This window comes from Mercenaria mercenaria, chromosome 14, assembly GCF_021730395.1.
Source record: "Mercenaria mercenaria strain notata chromosome 14, MADL_Memer_1, whole genome shotgun sequence".
Taxonomy (NCBI): Eukaryota; Metazoa; Mollusca; class Bivalvia; order Venerida; family Veneridae; genus Mercenaria; species Mercenaria mercenaria.
Window position 1 is genome coordinate 19,405,916 of NC_069374.1, and position 9,200 is coordinate 19,415,115.

A 9,200-nucleotide genomic window follows, 5' to 3' on the forward strand; every position below is an offset into this window, starting at 1 on the left:
AAGGATGAATTAAAATCTACATCCTTGCTGACATCCGCCAAATGTTTGCCTTATTTATGTGGTTTTCTTTTCCAGCGCGCCACTATGAATGAAGTAATGACTATGACGCACAGACAGGGATTTTGTCTTCTTTGTATAAAAGAAAAAATCGGGCTTTGTGATATGCTACGACAAAAACAACTTGACGCTCGGACCGGTTAGAGAACAATATGGCATCAATTATGACATTAATTTGCCACGTGACGTTCCTATTCATTACAGTCGGATGTATGAACTTCAAAATAATATTTATGATAATATTTCATTGAACATGCTAAAATGAAAATAAGGCGTATTTGAGGTTTATCTTCTTCTTCACCTCTCTTCATACATCAGGTGCTGGGGGTATTTTTCTACTCATGCAGGATGAGGCCTTCGTGGTTCAGTTCTTACACATCTATACTCCCGACCGTGGTAAAAGAGGTGATAAACAATGCAAATGCATTGACTACGTTGACTTCCACTCAGGCACGATAATATGCCATCACGCTGATAATTAAATGGAAATTATGTCTATTTCTATGTTTATTCAATAATTCAACCATAGTAAACTAACACCATTACAGAAATATATGCATAATAACCAGCTTTAGTGGATTTTATTAGTATATCTTTTATTAGTTTTAAGCATATTACAGCTCATCGACATAATTTTTATACACATATCTGGCACACTGAAAGGTTCGAAATATTGTATATTCTATAAATCATTGTTTAATATGTTATGAAGAAAGATGATAAGCCGTAATGCTTGAATCTAAATGAATATTCTATTCTTTTCTGATCTATAAATTGAAAATATTGGAAGCTTGCTGAATTATCAAACCTGTCACAAAACATGCAGCCCAAGCGTTAAACAGGTATACTTAGTTGTTTATATCATATACTACCGGGATCAAAGCAATTATGTTTAAGGAAAAAGGCACGATGAATTGCGTAATTTTACACAGTGGCTAGACTGCTTGTTGGATATATATATGATGAAACATAATTATCTAGAGTTAGAGAGAAGGGGTAGAAATGCTAGACTGATAAGGTCACATTGACTAGATAATATTTACGTAAAAATGCTATGTCTAAAGTAAAAAAGACTGTTGCTATGTTAAATAAAACTGATTAAAAGGTTATGTTTTGTTGTATTAAATGGCCACGCTATGTTACAACGCGCAACGTGAGATTTGAATTACTCAACAATAATATATATAAAAAACATGAAATATAGATTAGAAATCAGGAAACAAAATAATAGATATCACACGGCGAGAATAGACAAACATGTTACAAAAGTGTATATGGCGTTTACATTTGGTATATTTATAAAGTTAAGTTTCTGAAAAAAGGTTGTCTCAGCGATATACACTGCTTATTTAATAAGTGCGTTTTTATTTGTCGAATTTAAACGTTGAATGGATAAATACACACTTGGATATTTACAATAGTAGTTACTTGTATACTATTTTCCTTATAATCGTATATAACTTGCATTTCGCAACGAAATGAAATTCATTCTCAATGTCATCCATATCACAGAGAACAAATTTGCATTATTCTCCTGGGAATTCATTTTCGTAATGTCCTGCTTTTTCTATCATTAAGTCATGTGACCCCATACGTATTTTTGCAACAGCACGTCTATAATTTAAATTATTCACTAGTACAGATACTCTGGTATGTCGAAAGTCTGTTTAATTTCCTTATATAGATACAATGATGGATACACATTGATACTTGTGCGCCAGTTTGTAATGTACATATCCTTTAATCTCTGCTTTAGAAAAGCTGTGAAACTTTCATTATACTAACTGACGATAGGAAAGTCCCTAATTCTCCAAATCCTATCACACTCAATAATTTTTTGCATGTAACTGCCAATTGTCGAGGTCATTTCCTGTTAATCTTATCAATTTGTCAAATATCGAGTTTAATATACAGTTGTCCCTTCTGTTACTTAATTTTATAAAATACTAAATAATTCTTACTTTCCTGTCAATTATCAATGGAAATCTCCATATACTCATTCATTGCTAGTAGACATTTTAACACCAAAGGTCCATTTTATAAATTTTCTTTGTACCTTCCCTATCCATTCTGCACTCGATAGTCCACATACTTCGCTTGCGTACGAAAGGACTAAGCTAACAAACAAACAAATCGAAAAGGTAAAGCATAATATTAGTTGGCACTTATATGTTTTTAACTAAAGAGGGTAGCGACCCAATTGCTTTGAGTCTTTTTCCCGCTAATGTCATCGTAGCGATTAAGCACGAGTAGTTGAAACTGCTATCTCTTCATTGTAGTAGTACCATTTTTCATTTGCAGCTAAAGGGCCCCCTTTTCTGAAGACCGTGACTAGTTTTTTTCAACATTTACAGTTAAATTCCACTTTTCTCAATAACGCTGTAGGTTATTAATCGATGCGTGTGAGCCTTCAATAGAATCCGACAAAATGACTGTATCATCGGCGTACAGGATTAGATATAGTGATATTTAAAACAAAATATGTATCAAGTTATTCAGATAACTTTATATCTAATGTTAACTTGAATTTTGGAACCAAAGAAAATATCGCAAATATGAATTAAACTAAAAGTCTAATTTGCATAGGGGAACATTTCGCCACCTACTGAAAATGATATTGTTCAAAAGCTCAAACTTGTTTTTCTTACACAAATATTTAAGAATTGAAAGTACAAATACACGTCAACTCGTGTTCGATATAAGGAGATTAAAGGAAATTAATATATCTATGTCTTCTAATTCAATAAATCAAATCAAACATAACAAACAAGCACCTTTATAGAAATATTATGCAAAATTGAATATTCACACACTCATCCAGTCTGCATAACAACTTTTGTTGACTTGCATCTGTGGAACGTAGAAAATATCAACAAATTTATATTAAACCTAAAGACAATAACTCCGGATCTATTTTACATACTTTTAGGCGGATTATTCGCTCATAACTTAATTAAGCTAAAAATCCTTCCACAATCACAAATACTAAGGTCGAATTACATGCACGTGTAGTTTACTTATGTACTTGGAAGTTCAATGTAAACGACTATGTTATCATGATTTACATAGTATTTCTTTTTATGTAAAGGTCCATGTTCATCTTTAAATTTATCTCCTTTAATTCTGCCAGTTTCATTGTACATTTTTATTTGTAGACAAACACATTTTCTGATGAAATCACGCATCGAAAATTTAGATATCACGTGTAACGCAATAAGGCAATTTGCAAAATTTGTATATGTATATACATGTACATGTATGTTATGCGCAATATGAACTAGAATTGCTGTGTTCGGATGAGTTAATCCATTTAAAGGTCATGTCAGAATTATTTGCTCGCGTGTCATATTCAAGATTGCAGTTTAAAACAAATGTTTTAGATATCTCAAATTTACTATAATAAAAGATAAAGAGAGAGACTTTTTCAAAATCATACGGGTTTAGCTCCAAATGTACATAAGGTGACTGTGCTAAGTTGATACTTGGTCAATGTGTCTATCCGATTTAAAAAATACTGGTGTGCCTCCTTTTAAGTATGCACATTCGGTGCAAAATAGATACCCAGTTATATATAGGTGCATCAACGAAGTTTTTAATACAGATACGAGTTTCTGATATGTGGCGTATTGGTTATTCAACGATGTTATAAAACACGTTTATCTCGAAAATATTTTGAAAATAACAGAATTTAGTATACAGAACGAACTTACGAGATGGCACATATCAGGCACTTCAGACTACTTTAATGTGTAAAGGCATGTGCACAAAAATGGCAAATGTTGCCGACACTAAGAGTTTTAAAAAGAATTATCAAATGGAAATAGAAATATAGCAGGTATCTCGAATTTATTCTTTTTAGCTCACCTGAGCAATGTGAGTTATTGTGATCACGCGATATCCGGCGTCCGTCGTCTTTCGTCTGTCTGTCGTCTGTCAACATTTAGCTTGTGTATGCGATAGAGGCGGGTTTTTTTTTCAATTGATCTTCATGAAATGGTCAGAATGACTGCCTTGATGAAATCAAGGCCAAGTTTGAAAATGGGTCATCTGGAATCAAAAACTAGTTCACAAGGTCAGATCAAAGAAAAACCTGCGTATGCGATAGAGGCTGTACTATTCAGTTGATCAGAATGATTGCCTTAATGAAATCTAGGCCTAGCTTGAATATGGGTTAGCTGATGTCAAAAAGTGGGTTATTAGGATATATCAAAGAAAAACCTTGTGTATTCAATAGGGACTGTATTTTACATCAAATTTTCATGAATTTTGATCAGAATGTTGATGTGTATGAAATCTAGGTCAAATTTGAATATGGGTTATCTAGGATTAAAATCTAGGTCACTTGGTCAAATCAAACAAAAAGCTTGTGTATGCGATAGAGGCTGTATTTTTCAATTGCTCTTCATGAAATTTAAGCAGAATAATTGCCTAGATCAAATCTAAATCAAGATCGAATAATGGTTATCTGTGGTCAAAAAGTAGGTTACTAGGTCAAATCAAAGAACATTCTTATGTACGCATAAGGGACTGTATTTTACACCAGGTCTTTATGACATTTTTTCACAGTGTTTGTCTGGATGAAATCTAGATCAAGTTGAATTTAGGTATAAGGTATCTAAAGTCAGAAACTAGGTCATTCGGTTAAATTAAAGAAAAACCTTGTGTTTGCAATAGGGGCTGCAATTTGCACTGGATATATTTTATTCATAAAAAGTGGTCAGAATGATTTCCTTGATGTAATCTAGGTCAAGTGTGAAATGGGTCATCTGGGATATAAAACTAGGTCAAATCAAAGAAAAAACATTGTGTATGTGATTCAGGCTGTATTTTTCAATTGATCTTCATGAAACTTGGTCAGAATAATTGCCTTGATCAAATCTAAGCCAAGATTGACTATTGGTTATCTTGGGTCAAAAACTAGGTCACTAAGGCAAATCAAAGTAAAAACCTTGTGTATGCAATAGGGACTGCATTTTACACCTAATCATCATAAAAAATGATCAGAATGTTTGTCTGGGTCACCTGGTCAAATCAAAGAAAAACATTTTGTACGCAATAGGGGCTGCGGTTTACACTGGATATTCATTAGATTAGGTCAGAATGGCTGCCTTGATAAAATCTAAGTTACGTTGGGCCAAAAACTAGGCCACTAGGTCAAATCAAAGAAAATACTTGCTTACATTCAAGAGACCACATTGTTGTCCAATCTTAATGAAAATTGGTCAGAATATTTGTTTTCATGAAATCACTAGGTCAAACATGTGTACACCGTTATGGTGTGTTTCTCAGGTGAGCGGCCTAGGGCCATCTTGGCTCTCTTGTTTATTTTATGTGTGAAAATTACGATACAATTGATTACTAGAAAAACTGCAGGTGGGATATGAACATTTTCATTTGGATATGAAAATCGCACAGTACCCAGTTTCAGAATATTAACATCATTTATAAATGCATTCTGTTATTCTACAAAATAATAAGTCAAATTTTTCTATCAAAATATCTTTTCATTCCTATCGCTCTCAAACATTTTTGTAAAGAGTTTCTCTGTACTGTATATTTTTCCCTCTGCTTCCTCATCACTAACTTTTAGTGACATCCCTTAATACCCTGGTTACAAGAACGCTACGAGCTCCGTACGAATATGTTTTCAGTCGAATTTTGGCATATTCATACGGCTTCCGCACGGACATCGTTGACTTGTACGAGCGTCTTACGGACTTTTTGAACTCGTAAAGGACTCAGAAACGCTGTGAAAATGTTTCTACTAGCTCGTAGAGATTTTCGAAGTCGGGAGCAGCTCGCAAGAGCACCGTGTGGGCCCCGGGAGAGCTCATACGGGCATCGCACGATATCAAAGACACCGTGTGGAACTAGTGCGGTGTCCGCAGTGACATCGCAGCGCGTTACGATCGCCTTACGCGTTCCGTACGACTTCCTTGTTGATTCAAAGTTGTATAAAAACAAGAATATAGTTTTTGTTCCACTTATTAAGCTTGAATCACACTGCCCGGGATGGGTTTGCGGATGAGATCCGGATTCCCGTCCCCGGATTGATCCGCGAATGTGTAAGAAAGAAATGGGTTTTGCGAATTTGTTACGGTCTGTTGAGGATGATTTAGGATCTGATACGGATGACAGAGTTGAGAAGACGTGTGAGGCTAATTGTATACGCTGGTCTAAGGATTTGTTGCTGTCCACTGTGAGTCGTAACAATTGCAATACTAGTAGCTACAGATTTGATGAGAATTAGTTGCGATTTTCCATTGTCTGCCGGATGTTAATTAAAATGCGCTGCGGATCCTTACGGGTCGCTACAATTTCTTCAGATTTCTTACTATTGTGTTACGTTCTTCTGATATCCTTAACTGACGTCAGCTGAACATTTTAGGCCATTACCCACTTGAAACGCTGGAGCTTCCAGTACCCATCATCATTCAGCCAGATGTCTTCCAAAATACACCTGTGTATCAAACATTATTTAATTCTGGCAAGCCTTTTATAAGTTATTGTCCGGAAACCATGCATTTGGCAAATTTTAAGTTGGAAAAGGGTCATAACTACATCAAAAGAAATGGTGGTTTTTAGGCAAAGTCGAACTTGACCTGTATTTTATGATTTTACAACTTGTACGTAAATTTATTTAAATCTGTCAAGTCTGTCATGAGTTACTGTCCGGAAACCATGAAAACCAACGGATCGGCCGACCGATCGACAAGCTCACTCCTATACACCACCGCCAAACGTCGTTTGCTGGGGTATAAATATCACAAATATTAAAAACATTCTATCCCCATTTCAGTTTTACAAGAAAAGGTTCCAAGTAACCGCACAGACCCCACAATTATTTTGGAAAGCGAAAACTAAAATGATCTCATTACCTCTTGCATTGTATTAGTAATAGTCAGGAAATGCACTCCTCGATTTGAAACAAAATAAATGTGATCGGACAGACAAACGAAGACCCCCACCCCTAAAAAGAACTCATCATGAGCCTTTAGCTCAGATGAGCTAGATATATAAATAAATAACGTCAGATGTGTTAAGAAAAACTTCTTTTTAATTTTTAGTTCTAACTACCCCTAATTTACTCACAATTATAATAATAGGCAACATAAGTTGCAAGATTCTTCTGTGTGTATGTGGATGGCCAATTGAAGGACCTGTTTATTTTTGAAGTTCCAAAGTTGATACAACCGTCCGGTCTTGTTAAGGTACTTTACCCACAGGTCCATTCAAGTAGTGCTTGAGGTAGAGTTTCACCTCTTTTGCCTCCTTTGTGTTCAGATTCCCGCCAATTGGCTGCAGGTCTTCTATGTCTACATTATTTTTCCGGGCTCCAGGGACGATGTTGTGCTCATTATTTTCGTCATCAAGTAGATAGTTAATGTGTCTTGGATACCGGATTCTCATGCGGTTGCGGAGACAGACGCACGCCTTGAAATTTTGGTCACTGTGCCAGGGTGTTGTGGGAGAGTGGTGCGCAAACATCCAAATCTCCGAACAAGAATGCCAAGAGAATTCTCTACAACACTTCTGTCTCGGGAGAGGTGGTAGTTGAAAATTAAATCTTCTCTTCCCCGCTTGGCGAATGGTTTAAGGAGCCAGGGCTTCATTCCAAACGCATTGTCACCAATGAACCAGTACGGCATTGGCCTGTCATTTTGGGGAAAGGTGTGCTGCAGGGAGTGTCCATCAATCCATCTTCAACACACTGCTTTAGTTCACACGCATTCCATATCTGTCTGTCTAATGCTCCCCCAGGTTCCATCCACCCAAAGGAATTTAAAGTCGGCATCCGCAAGGGCCATCATCACAATAGAATGAAACTTTTTGTAATTGTAGAAGACGGATCCACCACCTGGATGCCCCCGATTTCTGAACGGATACACCGGATGACTTACGAATGAGTTAGGAGTTCTACGAATGCGTTACGGACGCTATCCGGAACTCATCCGCAAGCCGATCCAGAGCAGTGTGATTGTAGCTTTAAATAAATCGTACGATTTCAACCAATTTTAGACTTTTACGGTTTCTGTACAATCGTAGCGCTTGGTCACAGTATCTACGGATCCCGTACGATTTTTAAAGGCTGCAATTGTAGGATATACGTATAGACATCGAAGGCAAGTCTTGTGGAGCTCGCATGGAGCCCGGCCGTACCGCGTACCGCATTCGTACGGTGTCCGCACGATGTCCTTGCGACAAGAATAAATCAATACGGCGACCACGCATCGACAGTACTTAATGGAACTAAAAATTCATTCCTGTTTTTATACATCCTTGAATCACCATGGAAGTCGTACGCGCTGCGAGCGCCCTGTGGAAACCGCACGTCCTTTACATCGTAGGTAGACTGTGAGTGTCCCCTGCGATAATCGTGCGAACCTTGGCAAGCCTCGCAGGTTTCGAAATCCGCACGGAAATACGAGCGATGCCCATACGAGCTCTTCCGGGGCCCGTGCGGTTCCCGTATGGTGCTCTTGCGAGCTGCTCTCGACTTCGAAAATCTCGACGATCTCGTAGAGAACTCGGAAACTCGGTGAAACATTTTAAAAAGAAGCCGTACGATGCTCGTACGGACGCCGTTCGAGTATGCCAAAATTCGACTGAAAACCTGTTCGTACGGAGCTCGTAAAGTTCTTGTGACCAGGGTTGCGTGGTCGCCGAACTGATTTATTCTTCTCGCGCGTACACCGAGCGGACAACGTACGAGTGCCGTGCGAGCGCCATACGAACCCACAAGCACAGTATGCGGTACGACCGGGCTCCTTGCGAGCTCCGCAATACTTGTTTGCCATGTCCGTCCGGATATCCTACGATTGCAGCCTTTAAAGATCGTACGTGATCCGTAGATACTGTGACCAGACAGAAACGTTTAGGAATCTAAAATTGGTGGACTCGTACGATTTTTTAAAACCGTACGGACATCGTAAGGTTTTGTGATCAAGGCATAACCGATAAAGCGGGACAGCTTTACCTATCACAAAACTCAATAAAACCAGTTATCCAATATTGCTGCTACCAGACGGATTCGTCGATTTCCGTTGTTGTTGTTGCAGTAAAACAACGACAAAATCGATAAACAGCTCTGGTCATTATCTGACTGGACATATTTAAATATATACAAGCGGGATGTAATTGAG